The sequence below is a fragment of the Pinus tabuliformis genome, chromosome X (genome assembly GCF_031772625.1).
Source record: "Pinus tabuliformis cultivar Carrire ecotype Pingquan chromosome X, CPIR1, whole genome shotgun sequence".
In the NCBI taxonomy this organism is placed as follows: Eukaryota; Viridiplantae; Streptophyta; class Pinopsida; order Pinales; family Pinaceae; genus Pinus; species Pinus tabuliformis.
The window spans coordinates 1,517,390,322-1,517,415,932 of record NC_142308.1 but is presented as its reverse complement, the minus strand read 5'-3'; positions in this window follow the sequence as shown (position 1 = coordinate 1,517,415,932).

The following is a 25,611-nucleotide window of genomic DNA, read 5'->3' as shown; positions in this document are numbered from 1 at the left end:
GGGATGATGGGACCAGTTTTCCAATATACTTTTATGCTTGTGCTAATGGGATGATTTTTGGAGAATTTTGGAGTAATACCTAGCCTCAAACTAATCTAATTTAACTAATAATCATGTGTAGTTTGTCCTAATCAAAAATATTTATCTAACTATGACTATCCTAGGAGTAACATGATATATGCGATCTAAAATGATGTCTGAAAGCAATTGATAATAAAGATCATTCAATTGCGATAAGAAGTGAATTCGTTTAACAATGATCGTTTCGTATAAAAAGTTAGCCGAAACGATATGAGAGATATATCACATAAAAATCATTCATGTATTGAGCATAAACTATAAATCATCATCATACAATAGTGCAATAATGACAATCAAAAATTCAAACTTTCATACATAAATAACTTGAAGATAATGTATTGCTTGATGCATAAGTAAAAAGAATTAAGAGATAAAAGTACCATTTATAATACGTTCTACTCATGTGCTCCAGCAATATTGATCTACTTTCAAATCATCCAACATCATCTAAGAGTACAGAAGTGCAATTTCAGTAGAAGATGTCAAATTCAAGTAGAAAATAAATCATGTTCCATTAATTTCACCACAACTTCCTCAAAGGGAGCAGAAGTTCATGTTCGAAAGAATGTTTCTGATAAAATTTCTGGAACCATCTCTAAATGCATGAGAGGGGTTTAAATACTAACTTATGAAACTAAAAATAGATTATTACAAAAAAAATTGAGGAGGCTTAAACGACCTGCCTCAATTTAAGAAAAATAAAACAACAATAAAAATGTGCAAAATGACTAATCCTGCATTCGATCTTTCAGATCACAAATATCTAGCATGGTCTTGAGGAGTGTAGGTTAACCGACTTTGGCTTTCAATTGTCATATAAACATGGCATTGATGAGCACTGGCACCATTTTCTTGGTAGAAATAATTAGGCATTTCAGGGTCATACACTGGTTGTGCGGTTTTACCAGATATTGCCAATATGCCTCCCAGTTTAACCTGGTCACTTTCCTAATTGCTTCTGTTCTTTCTTCTGCTACCTGTTTCCACTGTAATTCAAGTTGTTTTGCATTCAGAAGGAAACTAGGGGTGGTTTCTGCCACAAGATTAGCACTATGCAAATTTTCATTTACACTTTCAATGATGTTGTTTGCCGCTACTGCCGCATCCTCTATTGCCTATTCTGCCTCTTTGAGCCGAGAACCCCAACTTGCAAATAAGATCTCCTTATGTGATTCATCCAATTTGGGCATGTCGGCTCTTCTCCCATTCTCAGAATTTTGCCAAGTTATGAAATCTGAAACCTTTTTAAGAATTTCATCATATTCCAGTCACATTTCCACAACTTGGCTTGTTAATTTGTCGCTTATTTCACAGTGAGAGTTCCACTACGAGATTTTTTGGCATAGAAATTCTTTTTGGTGTGTGAGCTGGGAATTGAGGCTAAGTGCTTCGGTGACAAACTGATCGATCTTTCGGTCATCTTTATGTAGATCTGTTACGCTCTGTATTTGTGCCTCCTTACCTGCCAAGTTTCTTTGATGTTCTATTTGCATTTGTTGGAACTCCTACTGTAGCTTAGCCAATTGTATTTATGCTTGTTGGTTGGTTTTGGCTTGTTGTAACTGTTGTTCTAGTGACAAAATTTTGTTTTCTTTTTCTTTAAGCAACAGTTGTACTTCTGTTTCTTTGTCAATGGTTGTCGTAGCGTATGCACCTGCGAACTGCAAGAGCCTGGTGAGCTTGGCCAATGGGTTAGTGGATGAGTCTTTCTAGAGGACATCCATCAGCTCATTGTCTAGAGTGGTAGTAGCTGTGGATTCCAAGTTTCTTTTCTTTCTCTATCTCTTAACAATGGCCTTGTGTTGTGGGTTGTAAAATACATCAAGAGGGGGAATTTCTTCTATTCTTAAAACAATCTCAGAGGTGGGGGTAACAGGAATGTATTCTATTTGTTGATTATTCACAGTTCCCCATGTTATAATTTCCGAAGTTGTTTCTTGATGTGTCAATTGTATCTCCGGTGCTTGTTCCTCTGTGTTGAGTTTTTTGTTGAAATTATCCCACTCCTCTTCCAAATCAATTACTTGAGGCTTTATCAGCTATACAGAGGGAGTATGGGTTTCAGTTTACTTGAGGGTCGAAGTCTGCTTATCTGTCTTTGTTGCAAACTAGGTTGTATCCTGGATTGATTCCCTGGTCCTACTTTTCTTATTTTCTGAAGATTTCTTGGATCCCTTTCCAGAAGTGGTTTTCGATTTTTCCTTAGAGTCACCATCTATGCTTACACTTGGAGTGGGCTCCCTTATTGGTTCAATTAACAATTGGTCCAATGGGATCTTTGACAATCTCTTTTCTCTGTAGCTATAAAATGTTTCAAGACCCTCTCGATCAAAAATTATCTATGCCATATGCTTCTCTTCTCTGAAGGTATTCTTCTGTAGGAAAACATGATCAAATGGGAACTTCTCATGGCTGAATATTTTTACTATGACCATAGTGGTAAAATCCTTGACAATATCGAATGGATCGTATTGTCTTCCAGGGAACTTAGGTAATTGTAGAGACAACATATTATCTACTTCCCTGAACGCATGTCCAAGGTCATGTAATGAAAACACAATACATGACATAAGAAATTGAGGCCAAATGGCCTTCTTTGACTCCTTCAATGCTTTACTCATCTCTCCTTCACTGCATGTCTAATAGGCTATCTCTCTAACCATTTATTTATCTGGGACATAGAAAGGGAGAACATGGGGAGAGGCGATGTTGCCAAACACTCTGATATATGTAAATGTCTCTTCCCCGAACCATCAAGCTACTGGGAGGATGTTTATCTCGGCTTCTTGGGAGAATCTGCGGGCATCTCAGTTATAAATTCATTTATGGATGGGAAGCATAACCCCATGACAAATCTTGAAAAAATGTGGTTCAAAATTGGATTCCCACATGTCTTTGTGGTGGATGTGAATAGGAAGTGGATCTTGAATAGTCCACTTCCATCTCATAAGAGGGAATTTAGAACCAAAACAAATAGCATCCATAACATAAGCTCACATGAAAAACGAAGTGTAAACCCTTGACTTTATACTCCTTTTCCTTCTATACTCTATAATTGCTTTAGCTAAATTATCAAACAGGATTTGTGCCCAATCTATTATTGTTGCATTAACGGCTACATCTATTAAGGGAAACCATTCTGAGGAGAATTTGTTACTGTCGGGTTTTCCAAATAGTCTACAGAGCATAGCCACAGCAAAACAGAAAGGGGAACAAACAGATGCGGTGGCGTACATACCATTTTTGTCTTTCTTGATTCTTTCTTCATTATTTGACCAATTCTTTGTGTAGTCCGTCGGGTCTTCATTTTCTTTGACGAATTTCTCAACAAATTGCATGTTGTAGGTAACTTGTGGCTCTGGCAGGTGGTACATAAGCCTTAGGTTATCTGGAGTGAAAGATCCTATAACTTCCTGGCCTCCTCTTTTGAATTCTTTGTCAGATATATCAGTAGTGTCAATGATCCACTTAACCATATCAGTATAGGGGATTATTTTTTATCGTCCAGTTATTTGGTGCAGAAATGAGCATGCAAGTTCATTTATGGAAGCATCAGAGGAATCACTCCCATCAATTGTAATCAATGTCTTAAGAATCCTTGGTTGTTCTTCCTCAAGTAATTGATACATAGCCTCCCATGTAGACGTCCCTACTTCCCTATTACATGTAGTATCTATGAACAGATGAGTCATTTCTGACTTCTCAGAGGTGACTACTTTCCCTTTATTCACCATTGCTTTTGGCTCCCTATTCTACGGCTTTTTCCTAAAAGTTTCAAGAGGAACAGTTTATCGGATAAAAATGATACTAAACGTAGAAATAAATCGATGAATAAAACCAGTAAAGGTGATAAAGGTGTTTTATTTGAAATCACGTAAGAAGATATCAAATCACTCTAAATGGCCTTTCACACATAAATGTAGTTACTTCTTCATAAATGCCCACTAATGATCTATTATCCTTTAACTTGAATGTCCATAAATATTCAAATCGTAAATCGGGAAATAGTCTCCTAGGGTGGTGAGCCTTTAAACTGCGATAATAGAAATTTTGCAATTTGCAAAGCAATATCGAAGATCGCTATATCGCATCATTTGTTTTCATTTAACTTACCATTTTTTGAGTTTGTACGAGATGCAAGATGCAAGAAATAAATGCCATTACTTATCGCGCTTATTTTTAACGAATAATGGACCTCCGCATGTGTTGGTGGAAAGATTAAGAGGTGGGTCCAAGATGTGATCACATTTCGCAATATCGGTTTATGATAGGTTGAGGCTTGTGTCATATGATTGAAATGTGATGCGAGAAGGCTATTATACCATCGCAATTTTGCAGATTGCAATCTTACAGATCGCAATACTTCGGGGTAACCTCTTAACAGCAGTCTTTTATAATTTGTGATGCGAGACTTTAGCTTTTTTAAAGAAGCTTTAAGGACTTTCTAACATTATGACCATTTTTCGAATATAGATTTACTTTTTTTATTGTTTCGTCGTAGATCATGGTGGGTTAAAAAGATATCGTTTGTGATGCATCTCATGCTAAATAAGAAAAAGTAGCATTTTTATGGCTTTATAGGTTTTGTTTGATATCTTGATTTATTCTAAAAATAAAAGAAATAGCTACATGCTAGGATTGATTTTTTTAGATATATACATTTTTTTGAAAGGATCCCCATTTATTAAAGTGATATTTTATTACTAGCTTTAATAAATGGGGGGTATTGACAAGCACAGCAATTGGCGATTCACTTGGAAGAACCAATTATCTCTAAGAGTTTTTTGAATTTTCTAAAACTTCTAAAATAACGACAGTTTTGAAAATAAAACTAAATCGCAAGGAATACAAGGTAAGTAGTACTGCTCGTTTATCAATAAACAACATCTGCTCTAACTATCTTTCTTCTGATTTCCCTTTTCTCATAGATAGTCCTTTTACCTACATCAATCATTACTTGGTTATAAAGATAAAAGCAAAAGAATCTCATTAGACCAGGTTTGGTATACTCATTTGTTGCAGGTAGAGCCTCTACTGCCAGGAAGCATTCATAGCCTCGACAGGGTTACCTCTTACCCAACAATGATTCAGTATCCCACTTAGGTAAAAATGAAAATTTAAAGATAAATTCTTCAGTTTACTTGATGCTTTCTTTATTTTATTGAAATAATTCATTTTTCTTTTATTTCTTAAGGGACAATGTCTTGGTTTGGTTGCCAAAATTGACAATTCCATTCACTTGATTTGTAACTAAACTAAACAAGCTAGCTCTTGATGAGACCCCTTGTCTTTTGATTGATCAATCTCAAGCCATTACCTTGTTTTGATATTTAGTATTGGTAATGTCAGTTAGTTATAATCTTATGATCATGGTAAGTCGGCTCTTGATGAGACCTCTTATCCTTTAAGTTTAAAGTATATTTTAGAATTACACTCTAAAATTGAAAGCTACTTAAGTGGGGGGAATCATTGGCTCCTTAAGAGTTTCTAGACAACAATTGTAGAGTTTAAATATGCTTTTCCGCAGAGAAACTTTGCTTTGTTATTGATACTTTTCCTGACTGATGTAAAGAAAAATTCTTTCTAAAGTTAAGTTTTATCAAAGATTGGATAATTTAGCAAAAAGAACAGATAGTTTTGGAGTTGTAGCACTCAACTATTTATTTCATGAATGAAGATTAATTTTCATAACCATTTCTACTTATACAAGCGAAAAACAAAATTAAAAAGAGAAACTATCCTTCAGTAAAGCCAAACGTAAATGTTTTCAACTTGTATTATTATTTCAAAAGAAAATTTGTAAGTTTTAACCCTATACAAAAATTACCTGCATACGAATTCTAAAACACAGAAAATAAACAATGCAAGAGAATAACACATAAAACACATATACACAGAGATTTCCCCTGTATCCCAAAACTGAGACTAGCAGTTTGATTTTTCATTATGTTCCTTTCAATGTTACAATACATATTTATACATGCCGAAGTATCCAATACCATGGACCGAAAACCATTGCGTCCAAAACCATGGACTGAAAACCATCATGTCCAAAACCATGTGCAAAAAATCATGCACAAAACCATAAGTAGGTAAGCCAAACCTAATATAAATTCAAAAAACAAAATTTTCCATGGCGCTACCCCAGACCCCATAGAGTGGGGTTACCTGCACCCCTCAAACCCCATGTGACCCCCCCCCCCCCCGCTATGCAATCAACACAACGAAGGGGGGGCTCTGTGCCCCTTCTAACCCCCTGGTTAACTACGTGGGCTAGTCGTGGAAAGAATATAACACAATCCAAGATTCTCCCACCTGTTGTTTTCTTTACACAGGGGGCCACAAGAGAGCTTAGTCATTTATCCAGCCCTACAACGCCCATTGTTTCTCTACACCAAGAGAACTTCTCAGAGCTCAAATATTTTGTCAATGCATCTGCAGTATTCTTCAAAGTGTCCACCTTTACCAGCAACACCCTTTTGTCTTCTATCATATCCCTCACAAAGTGATACTGAACATTAATGTGCTTTGTCTTTGAATGATATGCAGGGTTCTTTGCCAAGAAAATTACACTTTGGCTATCACAGTCTATCCTTATAGCTCCTTGTACTAACCCCATACTTGAACGCAATCTCTATAACCAAACTGCTTCCTTGCTTGCATGAGTGGCTACCATGTATTCTGTCTCTTTAGTTGATACTGCCACTACAAATTGTTTCTTACTTATCCAACTGAATACACCTCCAAATAGGTTAAACACATACCCAATTATAGATCTTCTTTGATCCAGATCTCCAGGCTAGTCTACATCAAGAAAGCCACGAATATCTAACACTGTCCAATCCTGGTCTTCCTTGGTAGCACAAACCATAATGACTAGTGCCAAACAAATACCTAAAAACCAACTTCACTGTTGTCCAGTGCTCCTTCCCTGGTGTTGACATAAACCTGCTCAATACTCCCATTGCATGTGCAATGTCTGGTCTAGTACAGACCATCGCATACATCAAGCTATGGACTGCACTTCCATATGGAACACGGAACATGTCCTCTTCCTCTTCTTATGTCTTGTGACACTGTTTAGCAGATAACTTTACACCTACAGGAATAGGAACCTTGACTGGTTTACTATCCTGCATATTAAACCTCTACAATATTATCTCAACATACCTCCTCTGGTTTAACCAGAGCTTCCTCTTTGTCCGATCTCTTTTAATATCCATGTCCAAAATATAGTTTGCATCACTAAGATCTTTCATGTCGAATTTGGAGGACAAATGGGTCTTTAAATCATGGATAATTTCTTTGTCATTTCCAACTAGCAACATCTCTTCCACATACAAGACCAGAAAAATAACACGGTCACCAATTAATTTAAAATGCACACAGTGATCTTCTTTTCTTCTGGTGAAGCCAAGTCCCCGTATAAATGTATCAAATTTCTGATACCACATCCTTGGTGACTGTTTTAATCCATACAAAGACTTATTTAACTTGCATACCAGTTCTTTCTTACCCTTCACCGCAAAACCTTCAGGTTGCTTCATGTAGATCTCCTCTTCCAGATCCCTATGAAGAAATGTTGCCTTCACATCCATCTGTTCTACCACAAAATCAAAAGTAGCAGCAACAGATAAAAGTAATATAATAGAAGTTACCTTCGCAACAAGAGAAAAAATATCACCAAAATCAATTCCCAACTCCTGGGAATAACCTTTTGCTACCAATTGAGCTTTGTATTTTTCCACCTTTCCTTCTGCATTTTTCTTCTTCTTGAACACCTATTTGTTGCCAATGGGTTTCCTTCTAGCCAGCAACTCCACTAGATCCCAAGCCTCATTTTTGTGCAAAGATTTTATTTCATCAACCATGGCCTCTTTATAGAGTTCTCCATCCTCTGATTCTACTACTTCCTTCACAGTTCTGGGATCATCATCAGTAATAGATAAAGAAAAATTTGAACAGAAAGCAGATGGACTATACCTTTCTAGTTGCCTTCTTTCTCGAACTGATCTTCTCACACCCGGAGTTTGTGGCTCTTCATATTATGATTCCTCCTTTGCTGTAGAGTCTAATTCTTCCTCCTTTAGCTCAAACTCTATCTTCTTAGGTTCCTTTGGTTGGACTTCATGTTTAATAACATCTTTCATCTCTCTAAACAATAGATCTCAGTTGTGCACACCTTCCTTGTTACTGGGTTCCAAAGCTTATAACCCTTTAAACCATCCTTATACCCAATAAAGATGCACTTTTCAGATTTACTATCCAACTTGGTTCGTTTCTCCTTTGGAACAGTACATATGCATCACATCCAAATACCGTTAGATGTGAAAGAGAGGGTTTCTTACCATTCCATACCTCTTGTGGAGTCTTATCCTCCAATGTTGATGAAGGTGATCTGTTGACTAGGTAACATGTTGTCTCCACCGCCTCTGCCCAAAATTCCTATCCTAACCCGGCACCACTGAGCATGCTTCTTGCCCTTTCCATCAATGTCTTGTTCATTCTTTCTGCAACTCCATTTTTCTTAGGTGTGTGTGGAGTAGTCTTCTGCCATGCTATACCAAACTTCTTACATAATTCTTCAAATTCCTTACTGCAAAAATCTCCACCCTTATCTGTCCTCAACACCTTTATCCTTTTCTTTGTCTGGTTTTCCACCAGAGCCTTAAATTCTTTAAACCTGTCAAAGACTTCAGGTTTCTTCTTAAGGAAATATATCCATGTATTCCTTGAGAAGTTGTCTATAAATGATACATAGTACACAAACTTACCCAGTGATGGAACCTTCACAGGTCCAAACACATCACTGTGCATAAGTTGTAATATTTGTTTTTCCCTTTTACCACTAAAGGGGAAACTCACTCGATTCTACTTCCCATATACACAACTTCATAGAAATCAAAATCCATAGAGCTATTACTCATATCTTGTACCATACCTTTACCATGAAGTATTCAAAGGCCATACTCTCCAATATGTCCAAGCCTTTGATGCCACAGCATGGTCTTCTCTCTAGAGACCACTAGATTTTCTACTCCACTTTCAGGAACCATAGAACTGTTGCAACAGTGCTACCTTGCAGCTTGTACAGAGTTCCAATTTGAACTCCCTGCATCAATACCAGTGCTCCCCGAACCATCTTGCAGGTATCCTTCTCGAACACTATTTTTACACCTGCATCATCCAGCTTGCTTACAGAAATCAGATTTTTGGCCAATGCAGGAATATGCAGAACACTCAGAAGTGTTCTAACCCTTCCACCTTGCAACTTCAACTTTACTTTTCCACAACCAATGATTCTAGCCTTCCTATCATCCCCTAAGAAGACATCACCACCATCGTATTTCTCATACTCGCAGAACCACTCTCTATGGGGAGTGAAGTGAAAGGATGCACCTGAGTCAATCAACCATGCCTCATGATCTACATGTGTACTTGAAGAAGCCAAGTACACATCCACACCTTCATCTGAGGTGGTTTTCACCTCTGCAAAAGTATCATCATCAGATCCCTTTCCTTTATTAGGAGCTTTAGATTTACAGTCTCTTTTGTAGTGCCCTTCCTTTCCACATTTCCAGCGTACCACCTTTACAAGTTTTCTTGAAGATTTAGATCTCCCTCTAGATTTAGATATCCCACTCGATGACTTATTTTTGTTTCTGTTCTAGGACCATCCTCGTACAGATAAGGCGTCACCATTCTAACTCTCCATATTTTTTCGTCTCATCTCCTTCGTCAGCAAGGATGAGACTATTTCATCAAACTGCAAGGCAGTTGTATTGCTACCTATTGCAATAACTAGACTATCCCACGAATCTGGTAGAGAACACAACAAACTGATGCACTTATCTTCATCTGAAATTCTAATATCAACAAATAATAACTGACTTACCATAGTCTTAAATGCGTTTAGATGCTCTGTCACCGAGTCTCCATCTTTCATCCTCAGGTTATACAACTTTTTCTGTAGGAACAATTTATTTACTAGAGTGATCTGAAATTAGATCCTTAAACTCTCTTAAAGTTACCCAAACTCTATAAAGAAACTCATGCCAAAGTTTAAAGTCTTGTGGATGTCGAAGCTATTAGAAATAACCTCTGAATAATGGTAATTTTGCAGCCAGCATGGAGCAACGAGGACCTTCGGTCAAAGCGCTTGACCGTTGGCCCATGGAGACTGTGCATGGCACAAAATGGCAGTTGGGAAGCTCAAACCCAGAAACGAAGGTTGTTTCTAATGCGCGATTAGCGCAATCACACATCGCTGGGAAAAACCCCTCGAGAAGGAGAAGCCCCGAGTGCTCGGTCATAAGGGGAACCATGAAACCGTGGGAAAAGCGGTAAAGCGATAGGCAGGTCCCACGCTCCCAAAACCGGCGGAATATCGGAGGCATTTTGGGCGATAAACGGATTTGTCATAGGACCAAGCGATTCCATACGATGAATGACGCATGTTTGGCGAATGAGAGATAAAACCACTCTCATCACGGGCTAATGTTCGAGCAAGTCAACCACATGATAAGAGTGAAAACCATAGGATTTGGAGACTCCAGATCTAACAGCGAAGATTGCACCCGATGGATGACCGATTCGATGGGAAAAATAAGCTTCGGTACATAAAGGTTAAAGTCTGATTGGACCACTGAGTTGGTGGATGAATAATTTCACAGAGTAATCGAAGTAACGAATCGTTTGAGGAATAGTTGGCTCAGCTCATCAGGAGACAAGTGGCCACCTCTCTATGAAGCGTTACAGTGATGATGATGTGGAGCAGGGGATCCCAAGCGGACAGCAGTAAGCGATCCGAAGAGACGGAAGCTGAGACAAACAGTCGGGGAATCGAATGGTTCTAAGCCACTAACAGATAAAGAGTGAGAAGGAGAGAGAAGACCTGGAAGCAGAGCAACTAGAGCCGAGCTCACGGTAATGGGCAGAGCCACTGGAGGTTGGAGGCAGAGCTGCAGAGCAAACAGCGAAAAAAAATGTTGAATATGCAGAGAGTCTCTGGGGTTCACTTGGAGGTCGAGTGAAAAGCCAAAGAGCTTAATTAACAGTAGCATACTGTTGTTGGAGTTGCTTGGAGGTCGAGCGACTCACAGAGCCAAAGAAAGAGCACAGAGCCAAAGCCAGAGCACAGAGCCAAGAGCCACAGCCAGAGCCAAGTGCCAGAGTGAGTGCTAGAAGAGAGAGCTAAGAGCCAGAACCAGAGCCCGAGCCAAAGAGCCAGAGCCAAAGTCAGAGCCAAGAGCCAGAGCCAGAGCCAAGAGCCAGAGCTAGAAAGCTAAAGAGCTCCAAGAGCCAAGGGATAAGATGGTGTTCTGAGCCCAATGTTCCTGTGTAAAACATTGGAGTTGAGTGTGGAACTTGTAAAAGAACTATTGCCATAATCCCAAAGAGCCTAATCGAGTTTATTAGAGCTCAAGGAGACGTAGCCCAAGATATTAGGGTGAACTCCATATTATATTGTTGTCTTACGTGTTTGTTTTTACTGCTGCCTTAACTACTGTTATATGCATTTATATATTAGTTTAAGTACCTTCCCATATTAGCACAAACAATAGATTTCAAAGTAAATAATCAACTAAAAACAAATACAATCATACACCTTATTTTCAAGCATTTCTTAATTCTTCATTGGTTAATCATTAAGAATTGGGAAGATTTAAAGCATTGGAAGTGGGAGAGGTTCTTGTAAGTTAGACAAGAATCCTAAGAGCCCCATTTTCAGATTAGGTGGTATCAGAGCTTAAGATTGATTAACCCCACCTTCAAAGAAGGTTGTATCAGAATGCTTGATTGACAGGGCAAAGATTGCTTGTCTGAAAGGTGTTTGGACAATCAAGGATTGATTACCTCATCGATTGTATGCTTGGTTGCAGACTGACTATTGTTTGAGTTTGCAGAGGTGAAGGGAAAGCTATTGATAGCTCAATCTAGGAAGGACAAGAAGGAAGAAGGGCTGAAGGAATTCTTCTATCCCAAAGGACCTCAAAGAAACCCTTGAAGCACAAGAGGTTTGTTGCAAAAGGTTGCTTGAGTAAGCTCTTTATTAATCTTGTTTGAAGTTATTTTGTTCATTGGCATAATGACAACTTCTACAAGTGAGTCCTCAAATTCTTCTTTCTTCACAAGTTCCTTTGATGAAGAAATGAGGCAAGACTTGTCCACCATGATGGATATGGTGAGAGAAATGTATGAGGATGGAAGGAAGAGCAACATACTTAGAGAGCAGTTGAATTCTGTGGAAGAAGAGAAGCGGTTTCTTTCTGAAAAATTGCAGGAAATGGAGAGGCAACTTCATATTGCAAGTATGAACCTAAAATGGATGCATGAGTTGGAGTCACATCTCTTTGTTGCAAAAGGAGCCTTGGCCAAGTATCAGCTTGAAGAAGAGGTAAACCATTCCTGTTTTTCTTCAAATTCTTATATTGGTTCTTTCGAAAAACATACTAGAGGCATAGGTTCCAAGCTAATATCCAAGATAGGCTATGAAGGAAATGGCTTGGGAAAACATGCACAAGGTATTGTTGAGCCAATAATGGTTGAGAAAAGGCCTAAGTATTTTGGTCTTGGCTATGGACAGTCTTATGGAGAGAGTTCCAAAGCTGCCATGAAGTCCACTGAAACAGTTCCCAAAAGGAGTTTCTTGGCAAGTCCTCTACCTCAGAAGTGTGAGGATTGTATTAAGGAGGAATGTAATAGCTCGAAACATCATTCGCATTATGCAGGTGTGCAGAAGCACATACTTGAACCAGAGGGTTGTGAAAACTCTGACAACCTTGAAGAAAGTGATAGTGTTCCGAAGGGAGCCACTTCTTCATTTGCTTCACCTTCTCATGAAGGCAACAAAGGTGAAAGAGGTAGGTATAAATCTGGTTCTAAACACATTCCTTTTGATTTTGTAAAGCATGGAAAAAGAATTGCATGTTCCTTTTTTGGTTTGGATAACCATTATGTTTCTAGATGTTGGAAGAGGATGGCCACATACAGGAAACTTTTGAAGGAAAAGAAGCAAGCAGCCAAATGTCCACAGGACAAGGCAAATCATTCTGTCAAAAGGATGCACATTTGTTGCACTTACTGCCATAAGCAAGGGCATATTGTTGAAGGGTGTTGGAATTTGAATCTAGCACTGCTTCCACCAAAGCGGAAGGAGAAGGTGGAAAAAGAAAATGGCAAGGATGGAAATAAAGATTCCATGACTGATGTATTTCAAGATGATTCACATATTGATGCTGATGTGCAACTAAAGGAGGGACCTTTGAAATGGATTGGTAAGAAATGGTTAGAATTCTTATCCAATTAAGACTACATGTCTATTGATGCATCTGTTTGCATTTCTTTGTAGAATAAATGCAAGTTGCAGGATCTTACCAAAATGGTAAATGGAAAGAGGTTGAGTAGGAAACTCACTTTATTGCTGCAACAATATATTTCATCTCAGCTTCGAAAGTATAGTGTGCTTAAGTGAAAGTTGAAGGATGAAATGCATGCATGAGAATGATGTGCATGAACACAGGGATGTTGATGATTTCCTTGTTTTTGAACATGTATGTGTAATTAACTTGCAGGGTTGATTGCTTTGACATGCATGTGATGCCATGTTGGCTTGGGAGACGTTAAGTTGGTCTCCGAAATGGAGATAAGGATGAAGTGTTTCATCTTTTGGAAAAGAGTACTAAAGGTATTTTTCCTACATGCTTAGGGTCATTTGTTTTAAAGGCATGTTTTATTGGCTTGTTATCTAGTCAATCATTTGTATGCAGAGATAAGACATGGAAGGGTTCATAAGATGTGAAATTTGTTTCTTTGTTGAAGCAGGAGTTAGCCCATGCAGTTGTTTTCTGTATGCCTACTGTTGTTAACAGTTGTTTGTTGGCAGCTTTTTAGATAGGTACAAATGAAAATTTTTGTGGAGCAGATGTACTTCACATTTGTTTGAGCCACCTTGGATCAAGGATCAAGACAAAGAAGTTCAAACTGCCTTCTGTAAACTTCACAATAGAAGTTCTGCATGAAGTCAAGGAGGAAAATAGTTCTTTCCAAGATGACCAACCTATCTAAGAAGGGAAGTGGTTAGAGATTGTGGTTCCGAGGCACTATGCAAAGGAAAGTGTAGGGAGGCTGAAAGAAGAGGGTGTTGTTACTCTCATTACTACTCAGATCAGTATATCAGTCTTTTGGAGGACCGCAAGTTTTTTTAGTGGGAAGGCGTGATCTGAAATTGGATCCTTAAACTCTCTTAAAGTTACCCAAACTCTATAAAGAAACTCATGTCAAAGTTTAAAGCCTTGTGGATGTCGAAGCTATCAAAAATAACCTCTGAATAATGGTAATTTTGCAGCCAGCACGAAGCAATGAGGACCTTCAGTCAAAGCGCTTGACCGTTGGCCCATGGAGACTGTGCATGGCGCAAAAATGGTAGCTGGGAAGCTCAAACCCAGAAATGAAGGTTGTTTCTGATGCACGATTCGCACTTTGTTGGGAAAAACCCATCGATAAGGAGAAGCCCCAAGCGCTCGGTTATAAGGGAAACCATGAAACCGTGGGAAAAGCGCTAAAGTGACAGGCGGGTCTCGCGCTCCAAAATCGGCAGAATATCGAAGGCATTTTGGGCAGTAAGCGAATTTGTCAAAGGACCAAGCGATTCCATATGATGAATGATGTGTGTTCGGCGGATGAGAGAGAAAACTGCTCTCATCGCGCGCTAATGTTCAAGCAAGTCAACCACACGATAAGAGCAAACACCGTAGGATCTGGAGACTCCAAATCTAATGGCGAAGATTGCACCCGATGGATGACCGAATTCGATAGGAAAAATAAGCTTTGGCACATAAAGGTTGAAGTCCGATTGGACCGCTGAGTTGGCGGATGAATCATTTCACAGAGTAACTGAAGTAACGAGCTGTTTGAGGAAGAGTTGGCTCAGTTCATGAGGATACAAATGGCCATATCTCTGTGAAGCGTTATAGTGATGATGACGTAGAGCAAGGGATCCCAAGCAGACAAAAATAGGCGATCCGAAGAGATGGAAGCTGAAATGAATAGTTAGGGAATGGAATGGTTCTAAGCAATGAATAGACAGAGAGTAAGAAGGAGAGAGCAGACTTGGCAGCAAAGCAACCAGAGCCGAGCTCATGGTAATAAGCAGAGCCACTAGAGGTTGGAGGTAGAGCCACAGAGAAAACAGCAAAAAAAATGTTGAACGCACAGAGAGTCTCTGGGGGTCACTCGGAGGTCGAGTGAAAAGCCAAAGAGCTCAATTGACTACAGCATATTGTTGTTGGAGTTGCTTGGAGGTCGAGTGACTCACAGAGCCAAAGCCAAAGCAGAGAACCAAGAGCCACATCTAGAGCCAATTGCCAAAGTGAGAGCTGAGAGCCAAAACCAAAGCCCGAGCTAAAGAGCCAGAGCCAAAGTTAGAGCCAAGAGCCAGAGCTAGAAAGTCGAAGAGCTCCAAGAGCCAAGGGATAAGATGGTGTTCTAAGCCCAATGTTCCTGTGTAAAACATTGGAGTTGAGATTGGAACTTGTAAAAGAACTGTTGCCATAATCCTAGAGAGCCTAATAAAGTTGTTTAGAGCTCAAGGAGACATAGCCCAAGATATCAGGGTGAACTCCATATTATATTGTTGTCTTAGGTGTTTGTTTTTACTTCTGCCTTAACTACTATTATATGCATTTATATATCAGTTTAAGTACCTTCCCATATCAACACAAACAATAGATTTTAAAGTAAATAATCAGCTGAAAACAAATACAAGCATACACCTTATTTTCAAGCATTTCTTAATTCCATATTAGTTAATCATTAAGACTTGGGAAAATTTAAAGCTTTGGAAGTGGGAGAGGTTCTTGTAAGTTAGACAAGAATCCTAAGAGCCCTAACTTGTCCCACAAGCCTTCTCCATAGCTTCCCCTGATACATTTAGCAATACTGAATCTGAGACACACAATCGTATTGTGCTCTTTGCCTTCCAATTCAACTTCTTCCATTCTTCATCAGATACTCCCATTGGTTTAGTACCGGATCTATCATGATCCGCTGATCTTTATCCACCAACAAATCCTCCATCTTGAGTTTCCACAACTCAAAATTATGACCATTAAATTTCTCGATCTCTATCTTTCCACTGCTTGCCATCTTCTTTCACCACTAGAATCGATCTTGCAGATCTCCCACTGAATAGTGTCTACCACAAGCCCAAGCGAAACCCCACAGCAACAAAGGCGTCCCCTTGAAGCCAAAACAACTCTGATACCAAATGTAGGTTTTAAACTCATACATAAATTACCTGTATACGAATTCTAAAACACAGAAAATAAACAATGCGAGAGCATAACACATAAAACACATATACACAGATATTTTCCCCTGGATCCCAAAACCAAGACTACCAGCTTGATTTTTCATTATGTTCCTTTCGATGTTACAATACATATTTATACATGCCAAAGCATCCAATACCATGGACCAAAAACCATCGTGTCCAAAACCATGTGCGAAAAATCATGCACAAAACCATAGGTAGGTTCGCCCAACCTAATATAGAGTCCAAAAACAAAAATTTTCAAGGCGCTGCCCTGGACCCTATAGAGTGGGGTTACCTGCACCCCTCAAACCCCATGTGACCCCCCCCCCTTCCGCTATGCAATCGACGCCACGAAGGGGGGGCTCCGCCCCCCTTCTAACCCCCCAATTAACTACGTGGGCTAGTCGTGGAAAGAATATAACACAATCCAACAAAATTAACTAAAGAGTATAATATACAGTGACCAGAAGAGATCATCTTCTATGGAAAATATTTCTTTAGGACCTACCCATTAACAGGTAGAGGTTCTCTCTTACCTGCTAAATCTTGTAACAAAAAAGTTGATGGGCCTATTAGCTCAACAATCTAGAATGGGCCAAGCCACATTCGTTGGAACTTAGTATGCTTGCCTTTCTCTTCGTGGGCTTTATCCCATTTTAACACTAAGTCTCCGAGTTGAAATTTTTTTGAAGATACAGAATTTGAATCAAAGGATGCTTTGACTAACTATTGATGATGTGCATGGGTAATTCTATCCTTTTCTTGTTCCTCTTCAAGTTTAAGGATTTGTAATTGTCTAAGTTGCATAGATGAGGAAGGAGTTTCTTTGATGAATGGAACTAAAGCAAACAAGGGAATAAATATGTTTGTTGGTAAGACAACTTATTTCCCATAAACCAGATTAAAAGGAGAAGTGTTGATGGACATTTTCTGAGTTCTTCGATCTGCCCACACAGCAAACACTAAAGATTTATGCCAGTTCTTTTGACTTTGATCAACAATTCGATTAATAATCCTGATAAGGTTATTATTTATGGGTTCAACTAACCCATTTCCTTGTGGATAATAATTAGCAGAATATTTAAGTTTAAAACCTCTTTTAAGAGCAAACATAGCCTGAAAAGTAAGATGCATTGTCGAACATTAAGGCAGAAGTAAACCAAACCTGGTGATAAATTGATCTATAAATTCAATAATGTTCTCAGAGTTGGCTACCTTGAGTGGAATTTCTTCATGCCATTTGGTGAAGTAATCAGTGGCTGTAAGGATATATTTATGTTGCTTCAAAGAATGCCATTTGGTGAAGTAATCGGTGGCTGTAAGGATATATTTATGTTGCTTCAAAGAATGAGGAACGATCTCACCTATTATGTCCAATCCCCACTGTTCAAATGGCTAATCAATGTTGACTGGTTGTAACAGTAATGTTGGCTTCTTCTGTCTTCCAGTAGCTGTCTGGCATATCTTACATTTCCTTACATAACTGTGTGCATATTTGAATAGGGTTGGCCAGTAATAGCCTGCATGTAGGATTTTATGTGTTGTAGCATCTCCTGCAAAGTGTCTGCTAGCCGGTCCATCGTGAAGTTCCTGCAATACTTTCTCTGCTTCAGATTTCTCGAGACATCTAAGCAAAATAGAATCATAATTCATTCTAAACAGCACATTGTTGACAATTTGATATTGTTTAGCTTTCAACCTCAAGGCTCTTTTCTTTGTGTAATTCAAATGTGGAGGTGCATATCCATTTTTTAAATAGAATATTATATCAGCATATGTTGATTCAGTGTCGTTAAGGCTTACCTCATAGATTTGTACCTCGTCACTTGAATGTTGTGATTCTGACATATTCGATGCTCTTGCCAACATCCTGCAAAAACCTTGACCTTTCACAATGTTTGCTGGTTTGATTTCAATGTCATATTCTTGCAGATCTATAACCCAATTTGATCTTTTTTCACCCACATATTTTTGTACTAGAAGATTTCTTACTGCTGGGAACGGTACTATCACCTTGGTGTGGGTTTTGAGAAAAAAAGGTCTGAAGTGTTTTATTGATTTGAAAATAGTGTAAGCTTGTTTTTCAATGTCTGAGTAATTCAATTCAGCTCCCTGTAAATTAGAGCTAAAGAAAGAAATCAGGGCTTCGGCTTTGTCTTGATTTGCTTGAGTCAATATGGCTACGTATGACTTCTCAGAAGCGAAAGTCTACAAAGTGAAATGATTGGAGAAATTCGGTGTTGCTCAAGACGGGGCGTTTATGATTGCTTGTAGTATCAAGTTAACAGCTTCATGTTCCAACTGACACCATTTAAATAGAGAATTTTTCTTTATCATGGATTGAAGGGGTAATACAATTCTTGAGAAGTGAGGGACAAATCGTTTGACAAAATTTATTTGACCAAGGAAAGATTGCATCGATTTTTTGTTATGGGGCAAAGGTATTTCAGAAATTTCTTTAATCCTGTCAGGGTCAATATGAATCCCTGTTTTGGACACAATAAATCCAAGGCATTTTCTTTCACTTAACGTGAAAAAACACTTCTTGGCGTTAAGGGAAATCCCATACTTTTGACAACGTTCAAAGATTTGTTTTACATCTCTTAGATGATTACTACGTTTTTTGGAATATATAGTTATATCATCTAAGTAGATTACCACTGACCTATTTACTAAACCCTTGAAGGCGATGTCCATGGCTATTTGGAAAGTGGCACCAGCATTAGTCCGAACGACATCTTTTGATAGGTGTAAGTACCCCATTTTGTTCTGAATGTAGTTTTCAGTTGATCATCTGGATGGACTAAGATTTGATTGTAACCTGAGAAACCATCTAGAAAGGACATTAGTTCTAAGCTTGCAACTGATTGCAATATCTGTTCCATAGGAGGCAACGAAAAATTTTCCTTTTGACAAGCTTTATTGAGATTGCAAAAGTCTATAAAAATCCGAATATCACCATTTTTATTTCTGACTGGGACGAGATTGGAGACCCACCTAGAATGCCTGACAAGAAAAATAATTTTGGCTTTTAGTAGTTTATTTAACTCAGATTTAATCTGGATTTCTAAACTTTGATGAATTTTTCTCAATTTCTGCTGAACAGGTTTTTCATCAAAGGTCATAGGAATAGTATGTTGAATAATAGAAGTGTCATAGGTTTTAAGACCATCGTAATTCCAATCAAACACATTCTTATATTGTTTCAACAGTCGTATAAAAGATAATTTTTCTTCTGATATGAGTCCAAGACCTAGATTGATGCTTTGTGGTTTTGAGTCAGTTCCAAGATTGATTAATTCATACCTCAGAGTTGAACTCTGAAGTTTTGAATTAGTAGATCTTTTAAATCTATCTTTGAGGTCATATAAATCTTCCAATTTAACTACAGATTTTGGTATAGCGCTGTTGTTGGTTTCTTGCTTCAATTGGTTGCCATGCTAGTCTTCATCAACTATCTCATCATCATAAGAGCCTTCTGAAGTGAGGAAGCTTATGATATCAGGATTGTTATTAAAGACTCTCCAATTGGTGATATTATCAGGAATAGACGGTCTAAAAATTAATTCAATAGAGAATCGATCTGGGATGTAATATTCCAGTGGAATAAGCTTGGAAGCTACATTAGCTACGAGATCGGCACTAGCATTTTGGACTCTTGGGATAGAGGAAATATCAAACGCTATAAAATGTGAGGTCAGGTCTTGGACTAATGATTGATAGTGTTTCAAATGTCCTGATAGACAGTGTATAGTATTTCTTACTTGTCTAACGACAATTTCGAAATCTCCAAACACTTGGAGGTATTTGATATTAAGACCAATTGCTTTGTACAAACCTTGAACCAACGCTTCATATTCAGAAACATCGTTTGTGCAATCAAATTCAAGTCTACATGCTAGCATAGTATTTTCCCCTTCTTGGCTAACTAATATGCATCCTTCCCCTACTCCATCATTGGATCTAGATCCATCAAAAAATAATTTCCAAAATAAAGATTTATGTACAGGTTTATGTTGGAGATAATGGAGAAAGATAAACCTAGAAAGATGTTATAGTGATGATAGGATTGAGATTCTAACTTTAGATCACAGGTCCTAATATTTAGGGAGTGGTTCAAACGACCTCATTATGTGAAAGCCTATATGTACTAGGCTATTCTCCACATAGAAATATAGTTTGTATTGCATGAGTGTGTGTACACTCTCCAGGTATTTCACCTGGAGAGCCATTTAATTAATAGAACATCGATTTTTATCATGGTATCAGAGCTGCAGGAAGGAGAGGCCTATACACTGTTGAGGGACGATACATCGTCGCTGGGAAGTTGAAGAGTAATTGTGATGAGTCACTGAGAAGCTGAAGAGTAATTGCGACGATATTGTTGATCCCTTCACACACATTTCATTTTTTGCATCATCGCAAGATTGTGATGTACCTCTGCGACATTCGTCACAGGAATCCTGTGTACTTCTACAACTAGTCGCGGATCTGAGGAAAATAGCTACGACGATGATGTTGGCTATGTTTTTTTCTCTTGTTTTAAAGGGCTGCATGTATGAAATCCGCATGGAAAACTTCCATTGCAATGTGAGAGGATTGTGTCGTGATGTGGAGGTTATGCCAGTGGCTCACCTATGTTAGTTTCAATCCACAAGATCGCAACACCAGAGATTGGAGCAGCGGTGGCACCTTGAGTCTGTGGCAGTGGCCTGCATATCAGAATCCCCTAAGACGCTTGGTCTGAAGCATCAGCTCCCTTGAAAGAGGATTTCCTTTGTAAAGCCTCATTTGCTATGCATTGTGGTAGTGCTTCCTGATCCTCTTCGTTTGGAAGGATAAAATCCCACATTCCTTGTAATTCCACTAATTCTTCATCGTTGGTTCGTTCTTCACTTAAGGCTTCTTCCTCATCTCCATCCGGTTCAGCATTCGATATGGCATTTGGAGGTTTAGGATTGGTTGGGGCATTCCGTTTATATGGTCTAAACAGTTTCTTGGAAGAAGATTCTGCTACTTGTTTTTTTATGTCAACCATTTCATTAGACATGGTCTTGAGGAATTTTTGTAACCCTTCTAGATCAAAAGGATCCTTTGGTGTTTTTTTCCTAAAATCATCTCTAAAGGTTACTTTCTTGGATTTGCTTTCCCCTAATGCGTTTTTCTTTTCTACGACCAAGATACGTTTTTCAACAGCTATTACTTCTTTCATATTTTCGATTAACGTTGGTTTGGCAGCTCTATCAACGAAGATGGTTGTGTTTGAAGGTAGAGCAGAAATGTACCATTCATTTCGGACCTCCTCACTAGGCTTGGACGCCGTAGGTATTTTATTCAATAACTTATTGAAACATGAGTTGAAGTCCTTAATGGGTTCTTTTGGTTCGACTTTCAAATTGGAGAGGTCATTTATCAAAAGTACTGTAGACCTATCATCTCCAAATTTAGTTAAAAATTGCTCTTGAAAAGCATCCCAACTATTAATAGAGCCTGATGGTAATGAAAAGTACCATGATCCTGCTGCTCCTTGTAGAGTATATGGGAATAATCTTACAACTGCGTCTTCTTCTACTACTCCATTCAAATTAATGGACAACATGAAATTACTTATATGTTCTTAAGCTAACATGCCACTATCAGGGTTAAATTTAGGTAACCATTTTTCTAGATGTGATGGAAATTGGGTCAAAGGTCCAGCCATTCTAACAACTCCTGGGTTATTCCATGGCCTTGGTTGAGGTTGATTTTGTGCCATTGTTGGGATATTAGTAGAAGAGAGTGAAGTAGTGGTTGAAGGTGATTGGGTAGAGGATGGTGCAGCTCCTGTACCTATGTGAATCACGATCTGGAGTTGGGAAGTGGGTGTGTGACCTTGCAATGATATGGATGGAATGGAAGATGATGATGAAAGAACCTCGCTTTGAGATTCTGATGGTGTCTTCTTAGCCTTTTTACGACTTGGTAGAGGGAATTCAAATGGTGGGATTCCAAGTTTTTCACTCTGTTCACTAGTTAGCGGTTGCGATGGGATATATTGAGAACTAACACTGCCTTGGGATAACTCAGATTCTTCTTGAGATATTGAAATCCCCTGTAATTTGTGGATCAGAGATTGTACTTCAGGGGGTTCAGAAGAAGAACTGCTTGGCTTGTTTAGGATTTCAGCAATGGGCTCTGTATATTTTTCTTTTCAATTTCTCTCTTCAAAATAGGAGATTTAGAATGTGGACGAGAAGTTGGAGGTGATGGTGAGGGAGTTTTACTCTTAGAATGGCCTGTAGATTTATATTTACTTTCCATTCATAGTCATGCCCTCCTTCTAGCACCAAATATGTTGAAGGCTCGAAAATCGTTGCCTCAACAAGGGGGATAACCACCTGGTCTAGACCTTAGGACAACTCCTTTTCCGTTTGGAATAGTGGCTCCGACTGGGGATGATGGGACCAGTTTCCCAATCTATTTTTATGCTTGTGCTAATGGGATGATTTTTTGAGATTTTTGGAGTAATACCTAGCCTCAAACTAATCTAATTTAACTAATAATCATGTGCAATTTGTCCTAATCAAAAATATTTATCTAACTATGACTATCATGGGAGTAACATGATATATGCGATCTAAAATTATGTATGAAAGCAATTGATAATAAAGATCACTCAATTGCGATAAGAAGTGAATCTGTTTAACAATGATCATTTCGTATAAAAAGTTAGCTGAAACGATATGAGAGATATAACACATAAAAATCATTCATGTGTTGAGCATAAACTATAAATCATCATCATACAATAGTGCAATAATAACAATCAAAAATTCAAACTTTCATACATAAATAACTTGAAGATAATGTATTGCTTGACGCATAAGTAAAAAGAATCAAGAGATTAAAGTACTATTTATAATATGTTCTATTCATGTGCTCCAACAATATTGATCTACTTTCAAATCATCCAACATCATCTAAGAGTACAGAAGTGCAATTTCAGTAGAAGATGTCAAATTCAAGTAGAAAATAAATCTTGTTCCATTAATTTCACCAGAGTTCCTCAAAGGTAGCAGAAATGCATGTTTTGAAGAATGTTTCTGATAAAAATTTTGGATCCCTCTCTAAATGCATGAGAGGAGTTTAAATACTAACTTATGAAACTAAAAATAGATTATTACAAAAAAAGTTGAGGAGGTTTAAACGATGCGCCTCAATTTAAGCAAAATAAAAAATAAGAAAAATAGGGATGTGCAAAATGACTAATCTTGCATTCGATCTTTCAGATCGAAAATATCTAGCATGGTCTTAAGGAGTGTAGGTTGACCGACTTCATCTTTCAGTTGTCCTGTAAACACAGCATTGATGAGAACTGGCACCATTTTCTCGGTAGAAACAATCAGGTATTTTAGGGTCATACACTAGCTATGCGGTTTTACCAGATATTGCCAATATGCCTCCCAGTTTAACCTGGTCACTTTCCTAATTGCTTTTGTTCTTTCTTCTGCTGCCTGTTTCCACTGTAATTAAAGTTGTTTTGCATTCAGAAGGAAACCAGGGGTGGTTTTTGCCACAAGATTAGCACTATGCAAATTTTCATTTACACTTTCAACGACGTTGTTTGCCGCTGCTGCCGCATTCTCTGTTGCCTGTTCTTCCTCTTTGAGCCAATAACCCCAACTTATAAATAAGATATCCTTATGTGATTCATCCAGTTTGGGCATGTCGTCTCTTCTCCCATTCTCATAATTTTGCCAAGTTATGAAATATGAAACCTTTTTAAGAATTTCATCATATTCCAGTCATATTTCCACAACTTGGCTTGTCAATTTGTTGCTTATTTCACAGTGAGAGTTCCACTGCGAGATTTTTTGGCATATCAATTCTTTTTGGTGTGTGAGATGGGAATTGAGGCTAAGTGCTTCGGTGACAAACTGATCGATATTTGGGTCATCTTTATGCAGATCTGTTATGCTCTGTATCTATGCCTCCTTACCTGCCAAGCTGCTTTGATGTTCTATTTGCATTTGTTGGAACTCCTGTTGTAGCTTAGCCAATTGTATTTCTGCTTGTTGGTTGGTTTTGGCTTGCTGTAATTGTTGTTCTAGTGACAAAATTTTGTTTTCTTTTTCTTTAAGCAACAGTTGTACTTCTATTGCTTTGTCAATGGTTGCCATAGCATATGCACCTGCGAACTGTGAGAGCCTGGTGAGGTTGGCCGATGGGTCAGTGGATGAGTCTTTCTAGAGGACATCCATCGACTCATTGTCTGGAGTGGTAGCAGTTGTGGATTCCAATTTTCTTTTCTTTCTCTATCTCTTAACAATGGACTTATGTCGTGGTTGTAGAATACATCAAAAGGGGGAATTTCTTTTATTCTTAAAACAATCTGAAAGGTGGGGGTAACAGGAATGTGTTCTATTTCTTGAGTATTCACAATTCCCCCTGTTATAATTTCCGGAGTTGTTTCTTGATGTGTCATTTGCGTCTCCGGTGCTTGTCCCTATGTGTTGATTTTTTTGTTGAAATTATCCCACTCCTCTTCCAAATCAATTACCTGAGGCTTTATCAGCTGTATAGAGGGAGTATGGGTTTCAAGCTGCTTGAGGGTCGAAGTCTGCTCATCTATCTTTACTGCAGACTAGGTTGTATCCTAGATTGATTCCCTGCTCCTGCTTTTCTTATTTTCTGAAGACTTCTCAGATCCCTTTCCAGAATTGGTTTTAGATTTTTCCTTAGAGTCACCATCTATGCTTACACTGGGAGTGGTCTCCCTTATTGTTTAAATTAACAATTGGTCCAATGGGACTTTTGATAATCTCTTTTCTCTGTAGCTACAAAATGTTTCAAGACCCTCTCGATCAAAAAGTATCTGTGTCATATGCTTCACTTCTCTGAAGGTATTCTTCTATAGGAAAACATCATCAAATGGGTCATTCTCATGGCTGAATATTTTTACTTTGACCATAGTGGTAAAATCCTTGACAATACCAAATGGGTTGTATATTGTCTTCCGAGGAACTTAGGTAATAGTAGAGACAACATATTATCTACTTCCCTAAACGCATGTCCAAGGTCACGTAATGCAAGAACTCCACATGACACAGGAAATTGAGGCCAAATGACCTTCTTTGACTCCTTCAATGCTTTGCTCATCCCTCCTTCACTGCATGTCTGATAGGCTATCTCTCTAGCCATTAATTTATCTGGGACATAGAAAGGGAGAACATGGG